At 38.9% G+C, this 20,761-nt stretch overlaps 1 long non-coding RNA gene across 16 annotated transcripts in view; it reads right to left on the bottom strand.

Moving 5' to 3' along the window:
* Nucleotides 1-6,369: 6,369 nt before the first annotated feature.
* Nucleotides 6,370-20,761, bottom strand: part of LOC132035939 (uncharacterized) — a 60,162-nt gene continuing 45,770 nt past the window's right edge. For all 16 annotated transcript variants that reach the window (XR_009409486.1, XR_009409479.1, XR_009409488.1 and 13 more), the window contains one exon: nucleotides 6,370-6,822. This is a non-coding gene — a long non-coding RNA (uncharacterized LOC132035939). The remainder of the gene's footprint in view (nucleotides 6,823-20,761) is intronic.

Raw genomic sequence — 20,761 nt, forward strand, 5'->3', positions numbered from 1 at the left:
ATGTTTTTAAAATGTGAATTGTTGGTGTGATTTATGAAGTTGAAAGAAAGAAATATGTTGTCATTATTCTTGTTGAGTTTGGATAATTTTAGGTAGTGTGTTGGTTCGGCCACTTGAAATGTCGAGCGGATTATTTGAAACATTCTTGACTATTGTTTGGAAGGTTTCGAATTGGTATTGAATATGTGAACAATTATGAATTGAACATAAATGAGATGCCATGGAATTGTAAAAAAGAATTGGTAATGTTAGAATGCATTTGGGATTGAATATTGATATTGTTATAATGTTTGTTGGTTTGGTCGTTGTTGATCTAGTCGAGTTGGATTCTCGGGGATGGTATACTTACGGGGGGGAGATCTTTGTCGAAATTTCTATAGACAAGCATTACTTTAACTTTCTTAAGGCTTATAAATGACATTTTGGTACTTATGACCAATTGTAGATTTTGGAGGAAACGGGATTTGAGTTTGGACGAGCGTAAAAAGTGAATAAGGTATGTAAGCTTGCCTTTTTTCCTTTTTTTTGGCATGTCCTAGCCCTACTACTAGGCTAAGATCGGAACCTCGGGGATAATTCCGCTCTCGGAAATCCGAGTTTGATTTTGCATACTATTCATTCAGCGCAATTGAATTATAATCCTTATATTTGATCAAAAGAACGATTTCAGAAGATCGTAACTATTGTATATTAATTCCGATAAACCTAATTTAACTATTGTCTTGGTTTTAAAGAAATGGTGTGCTTTGGTTATTTTGTTGAGTTTGTAATAAAAGAAATTATATACGTATGACTACTTACGGTCTGTTCGTGTGTGTGTTATTACCTCTTTCGCGGTCCAGGCGGTATGTGTGTGATATTGTCCCATTTGGATACTTGGCCATGCCTATACCATAGCTGGATACTTGGCCGCGGCATGTGTATGTGTGATATCGTCCTTTGGATACTTGGCCAAGCGAACATAACCATTGGATGCGCGCGGCATGTGTATGTGTGATATCGTCCGCTGGATACTTGACCGCGAGCTGTGACATGACCGCTGGATTCTTGACCGCGGTATGCGTGTATGTGTAGCTGTTTATGTATTGGTGATATTAGCCGTTGGGTTCCTGGCCGCGGTATATGTGTGAATGCATGTATGGAATATTACCGCTGGGTTCCTGGCCGCGGTATGTGTGTATGATTTGTGTATGTATGACTTGGATGCCAGATGGAAGTACGTTGGTATTTGGACTATTATGCTCGCGTTTGGTACACATTATTTCATTTTACGTATTTCTGCTTCATACTCGGTACATATTAAAGTGCGGCCCGCTTTCTTCGGGGGGGCTGCGTTTCATGCCGCGCGGTACCCGCGGATGGCGAGGAAGATGTTCCGGCTGGATTGGCGAGCTCCGTTTCCTCAGGAGTCTTGCCAGGGTCGAGTGCTTTTGTATGGTGTCCGAAGTTATGTTAGGGCACTTTGTGACAGATGTCGTGTGTATGAGATGTCCGTTTGTAAACGGCTATGTACCGATGTATCGATGCGCATTGTGTTATGAATTTCGTGTGTTTACTGATTCGCCATGGTTACGGATTTTGTTTGATTTGAAAAGACGAAAGGCATGTACGTTTCGAAAAAAATTTCTGTGCTTATGCTATGCCTTGTGGGCCCAGTATGGCTATGAGTATTATGAGAGTCTGCGGGTTCGCTCGGCCCTAGGTAAGGGTCGGGTGCCCATCACACCCTATCGGAAATTGGGGTGTGACACCTTAAGCCCCCAAATGCTTCATTAATCAATAATTCTATAGGATTTTCAATGGGTGGTACATCATGAGTGACCTCTCTATTTCTGGAATTGTGCAATACATTCATTTCCCCGTGCATAAACCAAGTGACATAGTTTTTAGGGAACGGCTTGTCAATCAAATGATTAAACACTATTTTTCTGGTCTGCCACTTCCTAGAACCACATTTAGGACATGGACATTTTATTTTATCTCCTATAGCTGCATTGTTAAATGCAAAATTCAGAAATTGATTCAAACCAATCACATACTCTGGTGTGTTCCTTGGCATTCCAATCAAGATTTATCCATTAAAAAATTAGATTAGTGTGCAACAATATCACCTATAAGAATTCATGAGAAAGAAAATGAGTTGCCTATTAGCATAAGTGAACATAATAGAAAATGAAAAAATAATGAATTCTAACAGAGAACATACATAACCAAACACTTTAAGAAAAAATTACTGAGATTTTTACGAAGTACTGACAGATTTTAGATAGATCAACAAATTAAATAAATACTTGCAATTATTCTACCTATTTTAATCTATCTTTATTCTCCTAATGTGTAAATGCTAACCAACATCATCAAACCGCTAAACACAATATTCGACTTACAACTAAAACTATTTCAACAAACGACTAACATCATCAAACCGCTTTCAGTTTTGTTAGATGAAAGCAAGAGACGATTTAATTTAATGTATATATCTTTATCCAAATGGTATCTTCCAGCTTCTTATAACTTTTGTATGAACTCCGCTTCGAAATGGCGGTGATGTGTATGCTCGTTGTGAGCCAAACTCAAATTTGTGACTAACATTTCATACGACAAATGATTGCAAAAACATGGTGTAACCGCTGTTAATAATAATTGTGCACCAAGCTTCAGAATGTAACCGCTGAATACATGGTAAAAACATCAAACATAAAAGCAAATCTGGATTGTTTCTTATTACGGTAGAACTTTCAATCATTTTATCAAGATTACCAACTAACATTGCAAAGTCATCACACTAATCCTGTACTAGAGATTTCATTCATTGATACAAACAATCAAACACATTCAAGGTGACACGCGTTTCTTCAATCTCAGCGAAGTCCTTGCCACACTCGGCGTCACGTTTCTTCACACCACTGTAGTTTTCAACCTCTCTATTTCTCCCACTCCTCTTAGCAACTCTATCAAAACCATCATCCTATTTCCTAATCGTCACTAATTTCATCATCATATTCATTAACCCTAATTTCATCATCATATTCATTAACTAATCGCATTTTCATATGGATTAATTGCAGTTTAAAAACTAAATTTACTTTTTGAATTACACTAAAGAGCAAGAAATATATACTGAAAAAGATATCAAGAAGGACGAACCACAACCATTTACCAAAAGTCATTCATACATGAAGCAAAAACAACTTACATTTCAAAATCAGCACACTAATAAAATTTTAACTCATTCAAACATAAATAACCCGAAAAACTGGTTTTTTTCTTGAAATAATTAAACTTACATTTCAAAACCAACACACTAATACTGTAGTATAAAAATTCAACTCATTGACACAAATAATCAAACACGTTCAAGGGGACCCATTTGTAAAAATAATTGCAGATTACAAAAACCCAAAAATGGGAAAGATGAAAGACCCATTTGTAGAAATAATTGAAGAGATACCTGTTGATTGAGGAAGAGGAGTTTGGGTTCGCAAGAAATTCTTTCCTTGCTAAAGAACTGGGCTCTTCAAGGAAAAGATCTGCAAATTATGTGGAAAAGAAGGAGGGACACATTAGAAAAATTCACACAAAAAAATCAATTTTGAGAAATTTGAGCTAAAAGTTGCGTGCCCTTTTGTTTGTAGAATGTTGAGAATATTGAGAATTTTGAGCAAAAAATTACCTTTGAGATCAACAACCTTAAATTCAAAAACTCCAGCTTATGCTTATGATGAATCACAACTTAATTCTGCACTTTAAAACTTCTATTTAATCAGCACACTTTTAAACCTTCACTTGTCAAATTTTTATAAGAAGAAACGAGGAAAGAGGAGTATTCGACACAAGTAGGTGAGCCTCACCAGAGCAGTAAAGCTATTGTAGTCTAAAAAGAAGCTTCAACACATGTATTCCACCTCAATCACTGATAGAGCAATGCCTTCTGGATTCTTAAATTACCATATCCTACACAACTAGGAAGATTCAAGATCCTAACATATAATACTTTTAGATCTGTCTCCTAAAGAATTAGATAGAAGAAATTTGATGCCATTCAATTCCTGTGGAATAAAAAGTAGTGAGAGAGGGAGGTTTGAGACACAGAGGGTTTTGAGAAAAGAAGCGGACCTTTTTTTACTTTTGTTTCAGAGAAAAAAGAGCCAAGCCAAAAAAAAAAAGTGAGGGAAAAGTTGCGCGCTATTTTTTTCCCAAATGGTGGAGGTTCCAAACCCCCGCTAGTTTCTTTTATTTGTGCCGGACATGTAAACCCCCGCTATTTAATGAAATTTGCGGGGGTTGTAGATGACCCCCGCTATTAAATCGCCGCAATTTAAGCATTTTTTTTTGTAGTGATTCTTGTATTCCTTAAAACCAAAATCATATCAGTAAAATAGCAAAGGAATTTTTATGGAATCATGCTTACAATCCCAAGCTTGTGGTAGTTCTATACCAAAAACACGAAACAGCAATATAGTTAGGTCTAATCCATAACCGATGCAAGCTTGCTATATCCTTCAATGAGATATAGGCTACATATATTAAATAGAACGTTGAAACTTGTCTGTGCACAAGTTTACACGTCCAAATTAGCGATATCTATGTCAATAAATCAAGTGCGTATAGAATTGAATTTTGAACTTGTAGTTGGCAGTTGTGATCTTAACCAAGAGGCTCGAAGCGTTGCTTGATTGCTTGGCAGCCAAAAGTAGGCGTCTGCAGCATTTGTCCCTATTTATAGGTTTTTTGTTTTTAAATTTTAAGTAAATAGGTTATTTAGCAAATAATAAGGAGGGTATTTTAGTAATTTAACTTTTAAGTTAGGGAGTTCATGCTTTTAATATAGTATAGATATAGATAGATGTGCTGATTTACTATCTAGGCTTCTTAACAATCTAGCCAATGATGAGCATTATTCAGGATATCATGGACCCCTAAGGGGTCCTAATATCACACATCTTGCTTTCGCATATGATGTAATATTGTTCACCTCAGGTAAACCTTCTGACATAAGGAAAATCTTGAAGTTACTAACTGTTTATAAAGATGTTTCAGGTCAGCTGATTAACAAGTATAAAAGTTGTGTTGCTGTTGCACCTAAAGCTAATATAGAGCTAAAATATAGAGTAGCTCACTTGACCGGAATGCAGAGGAAAGAGTAACCTATCAAATGCCTGGGTTGCCCTATGTTTGTTAGTAGAATGAAAATAGTTTGCTTTTCAGAAATGGTTCATTCAATCACAAAAAGGATCCATACATGGAATTTCATGTTTCTCTCTATGGGTAGCAAGATTATTTTAATAAAGCATACATTGCTAGCCATGCTAGTGCATCTGCTAGCAGCAATGAAGCCACCAAAAGGGACTTTTGAGCAACTGAAAGGGGCTATTGCTAGATTTCTATGGAGTGGAAATGAATCCAGGAGAAAATACCGTTGGTGCAAGTGGGTAAAGATATGTGTGCCTTATGAAGAAGGGGGTGTTGGATTCAGATGCCTAAAAGATGTGAGAAAAGCATTCATAGCAAAACAGTGGTGGAATTTGAGAACAAAAGAGTCACTATGTAAAAAGTATATATTAGCCAAATATTGCTCAAGAACTAATGCTGTCATCAGAACAGTTGTTGGTGCTCAATCACAAATATGGAGGGCAATTTGCAGCATTAAACAACCCATAGAGGACAACATAATATGGCAAGTAGGACAAGGCAACTTGTCTTTCTGGTATGACAACTGGAATGGAGAGGGTGCACTGTACAAATTGCTTCCCAAAGACTATATTCCAATCAAATGCAACTTAAATGAGGTATATGTGAATTGTATATGGAATTGGAGTAGAGCAGGATATAGGGTTCTTTTGGCAATAAGGGCAACTGTTCATCACATTACAATTCACTTCACCACAAATAAGGCTGATAAACCAGTTTGGACCCTTAACCTTGATGGCAAATTTATAGTTTTATCAGCTTGGACTCTGTTGAGGAAAAAAGCAGATGGGGACTGGCATGATAAGAGAACATGGCACAAGAATTGCTCTTTGAAAGTCAACTTCCATCTCTGGAGAGTCATCAAAAATATCATCTACAAATAACAACATTGGAAGGTTCAAAATTCATTGGCCTTCCATTTGCTGCTGCTGCACTGTCCACAAGATAGAAACAATTGAACATTTATTTGGAAAAAGTGCCTTAGCTCAGGAGCTATGCATATCAAAGTTCAAAACATTCCTCTTAGACAGATGATGGTTCACTGTTGGAGATTAAAGACCAAAAATCCTGTCTCAATGCTTGTCAAAGAAATTCTTCCTTGGGTGATTTGTTTGGAGATATAGAAAGTTAGATGCAATATCAGGTTCAACTTCATCAAGTTCAATAGTGCTATGTCAATTAAAAACATCACATCACATATTTTTCAAATCACCAACATCCAATTTCCTCTGCTGAAACCAAAAATTGCCTGGTATGTTTTCTGCAACAAACTAAATAACAACTACTCTAAATTGACTATTAAGACTATCAAATAGTACCCTCCTACACCTAGTTTCATCAAGATTAATAGTGATGGAAGTTGCATAGGGGATGATTGTGGGGGAGGTGGTGTCATCAAAAATCATAAAGGCAAAGCAATTCATGTTTATAACATTAACTTGGTTATCCGGCAATTGAGCTGAGGCAAAGGCATTACAACATGGTGTCGAATGGTGTTTAAACATGAGAAGGGAGAACATCATATTAGAAGGTGATTCCTTGCCATTAGTCCAAGCCATTCAAGGTAAAATGAAACCACCATGGAGCATATCTCAAATAGTGACTTGGATGCAAAGCATGCTGAACCAGAACCTGTTCCAAATTAAACACTGCTTGGAGAACCTAACCAGGTAGCTGACAAGCTTGCATAGGTCAGCCACACTCATAGTGATATATCTTCTTACAGGGAATTCAATGAATTGCCTAGATCTGTGAAAGGTATACTAAATCTGGATAGATGGGGCCTCCCAACTATCAGAAGCAGAATTAAGAACAATAACCAATATCAAATTGATCACCCTTGATTTTCTATTAGACTGTTAGGTGCATTAGAAAAGCATGTAATACAGAAGTCATCAAACACCAACTAAAGATAGGTGGTTGATGATTTCTGTACATAGGAAGCATGCATCACATAGATACCCCATTCTTCTGTATTGGAAGATTTCTTCCCCCCTTAGTTCATGCATCATTTAGTTCATGTTAGGATTTATAAATAAGGACTTGGCCATTATGCATCAAAACTAAGAGTGTCCAGTTTCATATTGCACAGGGGAAAGGTTTATGTCCTCCTCTTCGTGTATTTTTCTTCATATTAATAAAATACCATCCAAATTCTGATTTTGGAACTAGGTGGTTCCCTTAAAAAAATTATCTTCTAAACACTAAAGAAGTCATATCTAACAACACTATTCCAGGGTACACCACCTATGTGCCGCATAAAGAGGGACTATCGTCATATCACAATACCATTCAGTAACGTCATCTTGTTCTAACAATCTGTCAACCATGGATTGCTCTAACCCTCACTAGATCCTGAAAGTTCATTCCATCCCAAGGCTATATCTGTTGATACTTTTAAGTCATAAGCTGGGGTGGGTGCTACTTAATGTACTTCCATCACTGTTGAAAGTGGAATCATGACGCTTATGTTCCTCGGTTTGAACTCTGACTACGTTACAATCTTATCTACTTAGGTACCTCGTACCTTCTTCACCTTACCACTTTTACTTTCTAAAACTCATACTTTTACCTTCTGATGCTCTCGTAGCCTTCAAACTGCATGGGTGCGTGAGATATTCACACCTTAGGGCTCGTAACATAAAACTTGCACATTTGATACACACATGATCTGATAGGGCCTCAGAATAGCCACCCAATATGTATATACATATATATACATACAGACGCACTTATGCGGCCGATAAATCCACCATGGATGTCTATAAATAACAACCCAAAATAACATATACAAGGGCCGACAAGGCACCATGCTGATATACTAAAATTACCGAACACCTCTATAACCCTCTAAGAAGAACAAACTGTGTTGTGGTCAGGACAGAGCCCTAACCTACCCATCAAGTCTATATACACACAAAATGACTCCCACTATGGACTTGATAACTCTGAATGAGGTGGATCTTACCAATCACGTAGATACCTGGTGCCGTCTACTGTGGAGGCCTGTCTATCTATCTGTCAGGACTTGCTAGCAGGAAATCCAGTGCCCCCGGTGAAAGTGTTACACCCCGTACTTGCGGAGAACCACTTATCAAATTTGAGCGAAAGTATGTTGAACTGTGGCTAAGTAAAACAACTTTGGAGTATAAGGGATGAAGAATTATTAAGTACATTTTATTAGTAAAAGTATGTTGAACTGTGGCTAAGTAAAACAACTTTGGAGTATAAGGGATGAAGAATTATTAAGTACATTTTATTAGTAAAGGATGCATATGAGGAATTCTGGAAGGTCCTATAAGGAATTAAGTGGAAGGAGTTGAGTTAGTATGACTTTGGAAAAAGATGAGCGTTATTTTGAACAACAAAGTATGAGCTAACTTGGAGAAAGAATATCTTTCAGTATATGAGGAGTTTTGAAGTAAAGCAAAAGCTTAAATTGAAGTTCATGAAGTCCAGTTTCCAACACAACAAATCGCTCATCGATACGACTTCGGAGTAGAGAAATACGGATGTTACAAATTAGTTTGGCAGAGCAGAAACGCGCAGCTACAGTGCTCGACGCGCTCGCTACAGTTGCGCGAAAAGTTTTGGGTTGGTGCAAACCGACCCTAGAACTATATAAAATGGGGATTTGCTCCTTATTTGCATTCAACCACCTCCCCAAACTTTCCCTAACCCCCTAGAACATTCTCCTAACTTCTTCCATAAAATTTTAGCCCAAATCAAGTGAAACCCCGGGATTTAGGCTCGGGAAGCGTATAAGGTCTTGTAGTTCTTTTTCTAAACAACGAATCTCGATGAATCAAAGGAGGCCACCGAAGATAAATAAGATTTCAAGCTCTACAAACCTTGATTAAGGTAAGGATATTCTTTACTATGGATATTATGAAGTGTATCATGGAAATTTAGTTGTTAAAGCTTCGTAAAGTCTAGTGATTGGTTGAGAAATTAGGGAAACATTCTGTGGGATGTTTTATTGAGCATGTTGATGTTGATGATGATGTTGTTGATATTGGTGTTGCTCTTGTTGTTGTTTTGTCGGTATTTTGATTTTGGGCTAGGGATATAAATAGGGGAGATGCTGCCTGAATTCCGGCAGATTCTAAGAGGATTTAATTTGAAGTCTTACAACAAGCATATGACGATAAGCCTAACAATAGTATGAATTCTCTTGAATGTAGATTTATGATCTTAGGACGACAAGCATTAAGTAGTTAAAGTTAAGACAATCGAAAAGGTATGTTATGTTAAGGCATGATTCCTTCTACGCACCCATACATATTTTCCATAACATCCTTATTCTCAAAAGTTAGAAGATCATGATTTTCAAAGTTCTTGTGATACTAAAGATAGATGTTTTCTAACATGATAATGATGATAATGATTGACCCCATTTCCATAAATTTTCTTATGCACCCATACATATTTTCCATAACATCCTTGATTCTTGAGTTAGAGCAGCTTTTAATTATCATGCTTAATGTATATGTATGTATTTTCTCAAAGTTCTTGAAAATTTTTGATCTAAAGGGTGACATATACGATGTTTTGATAAGTAAGAAACATTCGAGATTTCAAAGACATATTAATGATGTAAGGGAAGAAAGTTGTTAATTAGGAAAGTAAGGTATATGTTGTGTGTCGGGCAAGATTTACGATGTTTTGAGTATCGAATTAATGATGAGTTGTTAATGATGTTTTTGGAGAAGAGTCTAATGATAACGTCCCTTAGATTGTTAATGAAGTGTTAAACAAGTGTCAAGAAGGTTCCATAAGGATTGGAGATCAAACGAACGACGGAGATCATTTCAGGGAGAAGGAGTTATACGACCGACTTATATGGTCCGTATAACATTATACGGTCCGTATAAGGGTCCGTATAACACCCAGCAGAGATGATGACTGCTTAGTGGTGAACCACGACCAGTTATACGGGCCATGCAATGTTCCACGGACCGTATAAGTGTCTGTGGAAGCCCCGACGGGCTGAGTAAGTTCAATTATATACATGTGATTCAACTTCATTAATTTCATTTTTCGCACACTCCTTCATCTCTCTCAAGACCTCTAGAAGGTTCCACATACTTCATCTATAAGAAAACAAAGGAAATCAAAGATCAATATCAAGAATTCAAGTGAACCAAGTGTATGAAACACATTAAAGTTCATCCAAGCCAAGAAATTCCAAGAGAAGTGAACTAGGGTTTTGGTGCAAGAAGAGTATTTCCACTCAAGGCTTATTCCTACACTATCTAAGGTAAGTTTTATGGTATTTTCATGTTGTTTGAGGTATTGAAAAGTTGAAACACTTGGATTGTAGAAGAATATAGGAAATGGGTCATAAATGGGAATAGTGTCATTGTTGAGTAAAAGCTTGGATTGAATCATGATTATTGATATGTTGTGATTGTAAGTATGTTATGAATGACATTTAGAACATGGGATGAGCATTATATGTGAGAGAACGTGATAGTGAACTATGATCATGATTATGGAGGAATTGAAGTGAAATTGTGAAATGTGGATAATGTAAATGAATGATAATTGTTGTTTATGATATTGTGATTGTTGTTATGGATGTTTGGAAGTTGATATGGAATATGGGGAAAGTTGTACAAACAAAGGAAATGTTTCCCAATTTTCTCTAGCTTTAGTAAGCACGTTCTTGTAATCTTTTAGCTAATGTTAATACGAACTCTCTTGAAGGTAAAGACGTGAGCATTGAAGGAGAACGAGCAAGTGATAGAATAGCTAAAGGAAAAGGTATGTGAGGCTAGTCCTTTCTTTCTAAGGCATGAATCTTATGGCATGATTTTCCTCCTTCTTCAAGAATTTCCTACATTCCGAAAAACTAAGAGTCTATGTTCATGAATAGCCATATGAGATAAGAGATACATTATGAATACGATAATGATGATGATGAGCTTAAGTCTAAAGATTCTAGAGTTCATGATATGATGTTCCTACAAAGCTAATGATGTTAACTATGATCCATTGATGTTTTCCTTATGTGCACTCACCTTAAAACGTTAGTCCCTCCAAGGTGAGATATAACGACTATGACCACTCCATAACGTAATTGGGGGTTACGACCTTATCTCACCCCGACATAGCTATAGTTGCCTTCAAGTTCTAATGTATGTTTTGGATGATAAGTGTATAATGATGCTAAGTCATGATATGCCTATAAGATGAGTAATGATGATAAGTCTATGATATGTACGATGATATAATTCCACCGCGCCTAAATGGCCGGACATGTCACCGCGAAGGCGGGCTGCTTGTGATTCCACCATGCCCAAATGGCCGGACATGTCACCGCTAAAGCGGTCGCTTATGAGACCGCGCCTAGAAGGCCGGACACGATCACCACTAGTGGGCGGCATATGATGGTTACCCGGACGCGGGTTAACAATGATTATGTATGTGTGATATGATGTTGTATATGCTATGGTTACTCATATGATATGCTTATGTATAATATATGTATAAAATATATCCACTTAAAAGTACACAGGTTATATCTTTGTCCTATGACTTATGATTTCTCTATTATGTTCATTTCATTACCTTACATACTCGCACAATGTTCATACTGACGTCCGTTTTCTTTGGACGCCGTGTTCATGCCCACAGGTAGACAAGGAGGTGATCCAGACTCGTAGGAGCTATTAGCTGACTTGAGAGCACTCCATTGTCCCCGAGGTGCCATTGATTATTCTTTTGTATATATATATATATATATATATATATATATATATATATATATATTTTGGGCATGACGGGGTCCTGTCCCGTCTATATGTCTAGTACTCTAGTAGAGGCTCGTAGATACGTATGTGTGGGTAGTATGGTCTCACAATTTCTCACGTATATATATATATATATATATATATATATATATATATATATATATATATATATATATATATATATATATTTTTATCAAGGGCTTATGTATATATAAAGTGAATATGTTTCAAATGAAAATAGTTTTTCTATGATTATGAGCATAAGAAATATGAATGAAAGCAGATGAGTAATAGAATGAGTGGTGCTCGGTGGTTAGCCCCGGGTACCCGTCATGGCCCTAGTCGGGTCGTGACAAAAGTGGTATCAGAGCAGTTCAGTCCTAGGAAGTGTCTACGAGCCGTGTCTAGTAGAGTCTTGTTTATGGTGTGTTGCGCGCCACGCTAATAAAAGGAGGCTACAGGGCATTTAGGAAAAATGACCATCTTTCATCTTAAGAGATCGTGCGATAGAGCTGTGTTATAAGATTTTCTCCTCCCTAATAGTGTGCTATGATTTCAGAAATGCCGCCAAAGGAAAAGCTAAAGCCGCCCAGAAGGGCAAGACTACGATGAAAAGGAGGGTAGAAAGAGAGCCGCCAATGAATGTAGAAGAGGGTGAATCACATAACGAGGCTCCATCTAATGCTTCTTCCACCCCGCCTATTATAGAAGAACAAGAAGGGGCTTCAGCTCCAGCTCCTATGCCTCCAGTTCCTCCACCGGCTACTTCGGGTCAACAAGTGACCGAAGCTATTCATCTATTGACGCAGTTAGTTGCCGCCTGGCACGCGGCAGAACGCGGGCCCAAGTGATCGGTCCTAGTACGCAGCCCGTGATTTATGAGTTTGAATCCTCCGGAGTTTTTGGGTCAAAGCCGGATGAAGATCCGCAAGGCTTTATTGATGAAATGTTGAGGACATTAAAGATTATTCATGCCTCCGAAACTGAATCCGTGGAGTTGGCATCGTATAGACTCCGGGATGTGGCGGTCTTATGGTATAATAATTGGATAGTATCAAGAAAAGAGAATGCGCCTCCTCCCGTTTGGCAAGAATTCGTAGATGCCTTCATCCGCCACTATTTGCCACCCGAGGTCCGCCGAGCTAGAGCGGATAGGTTCTTAAATCTAAAGCAAGGAAATATGAGTGCCGGGAGTATAGCCTTCAATTTAATTCTTTGGCTAGGTATGCTCCGACTATGGTGGCCGACATGGGAGATCGGGTGCATAGATTTGTGAGTGGCTTAGGGCCACATTTGTTCAAGGATTGTTTGACGGCTTCGTTGCAAGATGGGATGGATATTTCCCGCATTCAAGCCCATGCCTAGAATTTAGAAGGACAACAACATCCGCAAAGGGGTGATCGTGATATTGATAGAGGGCAAAGCAAGAGGGCCAGATCTATGGGGGCAGTAGTGATTATAGAGGGGGATCAAGGGTCATATTCTAGACACTTAGCCGGTCGGTGACTAGTGCACCTCCACGATTTACGGGTAGGAGATTTGATCGCTCCATTCCTTCAGGACGAGGTCAGAGTTCGAGAGTTTCGGGTTCCCGGTTGGGGGTGATTATAGTCCGAGGAGACCCCGGTTTCCCCGATGTAGCCAAATGCGTAGAAAATTACACTCGGGGCCATGTCGCCGTGGGCACGTATGCTTGCTATATTTGTGGACGACCGGGACACTTGATGCGTGATTGTCCCTCGAGGTATGGTAGAGGTGGGGTTCAGCCCCACAGATCGCCGTACCGGTTCTTCTTCAAAGTGCGCCCGGTAGGGCGTACTCCCGCATTCTAGCAGCCGAGGTAGAGGCCGAGGGGGAGCATCTACTTGTGTGCCACTCGCCCCGTATGTATGCTTTAGCCGGACGACAAGATCTCGAGTCCTCCCCAGATGTGGTTACAGGTACATTATCCGTATTTTCCCATGATGTGTATGCATTGATAGATCCGGGTTCTACCTTATCTTATATTACTCCATATGTTGCTGATCGTATTGGGGTGAAACCCGAGCCAATTAAACCTTTTGAGGTATCTACTCCGGTTGGTGATCCCGTGATAGCTAGACAAGTGTACAAAAATTGTGTAATTGTGATATGTGACCGCCAAACTAAAGCCGATTTAGTTGAGCTGGAAATGTTAGATTTCGATGTGATTATGGGTATGGATTGGTTGGCCTCATGTTATGCTAATGTTGATTGCCGAATGAAAGTAGTTCGATTTCAATTTTCGGGAGAGCCCGTGCTTGAATGGAAGGGTAATACAAAGATCTCCAAGAGGTACGATTATTTCCTACCTTAAGGCAAGAAAGATGATAGCTAAGGGCTATATTTATCACTTAGTCCGAGTTCATGACACCGAAGCAAAGTCGCCAACTTTCCAATCCGTTCCGTTAGTGAATGAATTTTCGGATGTATTTCCAGATGAACTTCCAGGCCTTCCTCCGGAAAGAGAAATTGATTTCGCTATTGATGTGTTGCCGGATACCAAGCCTATTTCTATTCCTCCTTACCGAATGGCTCCGGCAGAATTGAAAGAGCTAAAGGCACAGTTGAAAGATTTGCTCGAGAAGGGGTTTATTAGACCCAGTTCATCACCGTGGGGAGCACCTGTCCTATTTGTAAGAAAGAAAGATGGCTCCCTACGAATGTGCATTGATTATAGGCAGTTGAATAAGGTGACGATAAAGAACAAATATCCTCTTCCAAGGATTGATGATTTGTTTGATCAATTACAAGGTGCCAAGTGGTTTTCCAAAATAGACTTGAGGTCGGGTTATCATCAAGTGAGAGTTAGAGAAGAAGATATTCCCAAAACAAACTTTTCGAACGAGATATGGCCATTATGAATTCGGTGATGTCATTTGGGTTAACAAATGCTCCGGCAGTATTCATGAATCTGATGAATAATGTATTCAAGCCTCTCTTGGATCTATTCGTAATAGTATTCATTGATGATATTCTGGTGTACTCTCGCACAGAATCAGAACATGCAGACCATTTACGTATTGTTCTTGGAATTCTTCGAACTCGAGAATTGTATGCAAAATTTTCAAAGTGTGAGTTTTGGTTGAATTCTGTGACATTTTTGGGTCATGTTATTTCAGATGATGGCATTAGAGTTGATACTCAGAAAATTGAAGCTGTGAAGACTTGGCCAAGGCCTACGACGCCTATAGAAGTCCGTAGTTTTCTGGGATTGGCAGGTTATTATAGAAGGTTCGTAGAGGGATTTTCATCTATTTCAGCCCCATTGACGAAGCTAACCCAAAAGTCAGCCAAATTTCAGTGGAATGATGCTTGTGAGCGTAGCTTCCAAGAGTTGAAGGATAGGTTGACCTCAGCCTCAATCGTAACACTTCCAGAAGGGCCAAATGGTTATGTTGTATATTGTGATGCTTCCGGTGTTGGGTTGGGGTGTGTATTGATGCAGCACGGTAAAGTCATTGCTTATGCTTCGAGACAGCTGCGGAAACATGAAAAGAACTACCCAACTCATGATCTCGAATTGGCTGCAGTTATTCATGCATTAAAGATGTGGAGACATTACTTGTATGGTGTGCATGTTGATATCTATACAGATCACAAGAGTCTTCAATACATTTTCAAATAGAAGGAGTTGAATGCGGCAAAGGCGGTGGTTAGAATTATTGAAAGATTATGATGTGAATATTTTATACCACCCCAGAAAGGCAAATGTAGTAGCGATGCGCTTAGCCGCCGATCAATGGGCAGCCTATGTGAAGTTCCTTCGGAGAAGAAAGAATTGATTCATGAGCTCCACCAACTAGCTAATCTTGGAGTACGTCTAATTGATTCAGGTGGTGCAGGAGTTAGTGTTAATAATCCCACAGTTTCGTCCTTGAACATGGAAGTAAAAGAGCGGCAATATGAAGATCCTCAGTTGAGCCATTATAGAGACACATTTCATGAAAAAGAGAAGTCTCCATTTGAAACTTCTATGGATGGAATTCTTAGATACCGAGGCAGGCTATGTGTTCCGAATGTTGCAAAATTGCGTCGTCGAATTCTAGAAGAAGCTCATTATTCTCGGTATTCTATTCATCCAGGAACGACAAAGATGTATCATGATCTCAAGTTGATATATTGGTGGGATGGCATGAAGAAAGACATAGCAGAATTTGTAGCTCAATGTCCAAATTGCCAACAAGTGAAAATCGAACATCAAAAGCCAGGAGGATTATTGCAAGCAATGGAAATTCCTACTTGGAAATGGGAAGTGATCAATATGGATTTTATTGTGGGATTACCTCGTTCCCGAGGCAAGTATGATTCCATATGGGTGATCGTGGATAGACTCACGAAACAAAGCTTTCATTTTCTTCCTGTCAGGACCACATACCCAGCAGAAGACTATGCAAGGTTGTATCTCAAGGAGATTGTGAGGCTTCATGGTGTTCCGATATCCATTATCACATATAGAGGAGCACAATTTACAGCTAAGTTCTGGAAATCCTTCCAAGAAGGTTTAGGTACTCAAGTAAAGCTCAGCACGGCATTTCATCCGCAAACCGATGGACAAGCCGAACGTACCATTCAGACCTTGGAGGATATGCTAAGAGCATGTGTTCTAGATTTTGGTGGTAGTTGGGATGACCACTTACCCCTTATTGAGTTTGCATATAATAATAGCTACCATTCCATATTCAAATGGCTCCGTATGAAGCTTTATATGGAAGGAAGTGCAGGTCTCCAATTGGATGGTTTGAAATAGGAGAAGTACAACTAATAGGCCCTGAGTTGATTCAACAAGCAGTAGAAAAAGTCAAGGTGATCCGAGATCGATTGTTGACAGCCAAAGTCGCCAAAAATCTTATGCGGACAACCGCCGGCGAGACTTAGAATTTCAAGTTGATGATTGGGTATTTTTGAAGGTGTCGCCAATGAAAGGTGTGATGAGATTTGGTAAGAAAGGAAAGTTAAGTCCTCGATACATTGGACCCTATAAGATTATCCGCAAGGTGGGTCAAGTAGCTTATGAATTGGACTTGCCTTTAGAACTTGAATCGGTCCATCCAGTTTTCCATGTCTCAATGCTCCGCAAGTGTGTTGGAGATCCTACGAAGATTGTTCCAATAGATGATGTTCAAGTGACAGAAAAGCTAGTTTATGAAGAAGTGCCCATTGCCATATTAGACAGGCAAGTACGGAGACTTCGAAATAAGGAAGTGGCTTCAGTTAAAGTCTTATGGCGAAATAACAACCGAGAAGAAATGACTTGGGAGGCGGAAGAGAAGATGAAATCCACATATCCGCACTTATTTCAGCCCCCGGAAGAGATCCATGATGAGACATCGAGATTATGAGGTATGTATGTTTTCTTTTTATGCATATGGGTCGTGTGTGGCCAACTTATATTGCTATTGTGTTGTGGCCCTGTGAGGCAATGTTATTATGGGTTGTTGTGACAGGATGGTAGTGCCATATTACAGGGGAAACTCTGGCGAAATTTTTATAGAATCCCCGATGACTTAACATTCGAGGACGAATGTTCCAAAAGGGGAAAAGAATGTTACACCTCGAAAAAATTTTCGTTAACGTACAGTGAATAGACTAACGAAGGGCACGACGTATACGATGTTTTGATAAGTAAGAAATAGCATTTGATGACCCTAATCGAGATTTCAAAGACATTTAAGGTAAGGGAAGAAAGTTGTTAAGGAAAGTAAGGTATATGTTGTGTGTCGGGCAAGATTTACGAGTATCGAATTAATGATGACTTAATGATGTTTTGGAGAAGAGTCATAACATCCCTTAGATTATTAATGAAGTGTTAAACAAGTGTCAAGAAGGTTCCATAAGGATTGGAGATCAAACGAGACGAGAATGATTTCGGAAGGGGCATTATACGGCCCAACTTATACGGTCCGTATAATATTATACGGCCGTATAAGGGTCCGTATAACACCCAGCAGATATGGCACATCTTCTTAGTGGTGAACCAGATCTACGACCAGACATACGGTCAAGATAATTTATACGGACCGTATGTTGGTCCGTGGAATCCCGACGGGCTGAGTAATTTTAAATTATATAAGTGACCCTCTTCATTTAATTTCATTTCATTTTCTTCATCTCTCTCAAGAACCTCTAGAACTCTCTCCACTCTTCATCCACAAGAACCCAAAGGAAATTGATGATCAACTTCATCAAACCAACAAAACCAAGTGTATGAAACACATCAAAGTTCATCCAAGCCAAGAAATTCCAAGAGAAGTGAACTAGGGTTTTGGTGCAAGAAGAGTATTTCCACTCAAGGCTTATTCCTACACTATCTAAGGTAAGTTTTATGGTATTTTCATGTTGTTTAAGGTATTGAAAAGTTGAAACACTTGGATTGTAGAAGAATATAGGAAATGGGTCATAAATGTGGGAATAGTGTCATTGTTGAGTAAATAGCTTGGATTGAATCATGATTATTGATATGTTGTGATTGTAAGTATGTTATGAATGACATTTAGAACATGAGATAAGTATTATATGTGAAGAGAACGTAATAGTGAACTATGATCATGATTATGGAGGAATTGAAGTGAAATTGTGAAATGTGGATAATGTAAATGAATGATGATTGTTGTTTATGATATTGTGATTGTTGTTATGGATGTTTGGGAGTTGATATGGAATATGGAGGAAGTTGTATAAACAAAGAAAATGCTGCCCAATTTTCTCTAGCTTTAGTAAGCACGTTCTTATAATTGTGTAGCTAATGTTAATACGAATTCTCTTGAAGGTAGAAACGTGGGCATTGAAGGAGAACGAGCAAGCAATAGAATAGTTAAACGAAAAAGGTATGTAAGGCTAGTCCCTTCTTTCTAAGGCATGAATCTTATGGCATGATTTTCCTCCTTCTTCAAGAATTTCCTATATTCCGGAAAAACTAAGAGTCTATGTTCATGAATAGCCATATGAGATAAGAGATACATTACGAATACGATAATGATGATGATGAGCTTAAGTCTAAAGATTCTAGAGTTCATGATATGATGTTCCTACAAAGCTATTGATGTTAACTATGATCCATTGATGTTTTCCTTATGTGCACTCACCTTAAAACGTTAGTCCCTCCAAGGTGAGATATAACGATTATGATCACTCCATAACGTAATCGGGGGTTACGACCTTATGTCACCCCGACATAGCTATAGTTGCCTTCAAGTTCTAATGTATGTTTTGATGATAAATGTATAATGATGCTAATTAATGATATGCCTATAAGATGAATAATAATGATAAGTCTATGATATGTATGATGATATAATTCCACCGCGCCTAAATGGCCGGACATGTCACCGCGAAGGCGGGCTGCTTGTGATTCCACCATGCCCAAATGGCCGGACATGTCACCGCTAAGGCGGGCTGCTTATGATTCCACCGCGCCTAGAAGGCCGGACATGATCACCACTAGTGGGCGGCATATCATGGTTACCCGGACGCGGGTTAACGATGATGATGTATGTGTGATATGATGATGTATATGCTATGGTAACTCATATGATATGCTTATGTATGATATATGCATAGAATATATCCACTTAAACGTACGCAGGTTATATCTTCATCCTATGACTTATGATTTCTCTATTATGTTCATTCCATTTATGCCTTACATACTCAGTACAATGTTCGTACTGACGTCCGTTTTCTTTGGACGCTGTGTTCATGCCCACAGGTAGACAGGGAGGTGATCCAGACTCGTAGGAGCTATTAGCTGATTTGAGAGCACTCCATTGTCCCAGAGGTGCCACTGATTATTCTATTGTGTATATATATATATGTGTGTGTGTGTGTGTGTGTGTGTGTGTTTTGGGCATGACGGGGTCCCGTCCTGTCTGTATGTCTAGTACTCTAGTAGAGGATCGTAGATACGTATGTGTGGGTAGTATGGTCTATATATATATATCATTGTATATATATATTATTTTGATAAGGGCTTGTGTATATATAAAGTGAATATGTTTCAAATGAAAATAGTTTTCTGTGATTATGAGCATAAGAAATATGAATGAACGCAGGATGAGTAATAGAATGAGTGGTGCTCGGTGGTCAGCCCCGGGTACCCGTCTTGGCCCTAGTCGGGTCGTGACACCTATATGGCCGAGCAGCAACACTACAGTGGGTGGCTATGGATAATGATAATAACACCGTGCCTATATGGCCGGGTAGCACCACTACAGTGGGCGGCTTATGGATAATGATAATAACACCATGCCTATGTGGCTGGGTAGCACCACTAGTGGGCAGTGTGCGATGGTTACCCCAGACGCGGGAGCCTCGGATGTGGGCTAATGATGATATTATGTTCAATATGCATGAAAAATATTTTCTATGAAAAATATTTTCCTTAAAAAGATAAGCATGCATGATATCCGCCTTACAAGGAAAACAGATGTACAAGTTATCTCTTTATTTCATGTTAAGTCCCATATCTCTTATTATGTTGTTACTCATGCCTTACTTACTTAGTACATTATTCGTACTGACGCTCTTTCTTGTGGCCGCTGCATTCATGCCCGCAGGTAGCCAAAGAGATGGACCAGACCCCTAGGAGCTTCATCAGCGGAGTCCCAGAAGCGCTCCATTTGCTTCGGAGCTGCAATTTGTTGGTATTACTCTTTTGTGTATATACTTTTGCATGGCGAAGTCCTGCTCATCCTTGTGAATTCCTGTATTTTGTATATAGGCTCATAGACAGATACATGTAGTTAGATGTTCCATAACCTTATCAGTTCATATTGTTGTATAATATTTTGACGGCCTTG

This window comes from Lycium ferocissimum, chromosome 11 (genome assembly GCF_029784015.1).
Source record: "Lycium ferocissimum isolate CSIRO_LF1 chromosome 11, AGI_CSIRO_Lferr_CH_V1, whole genome shotgun sequence".
Classification (NCBI taxonomy): Eukaryota; Viridiplantae; Streptophyta; class Magnoliopsida; order Solanales; family Solanaceae; genus Lycium; species Lycium ferocissimum.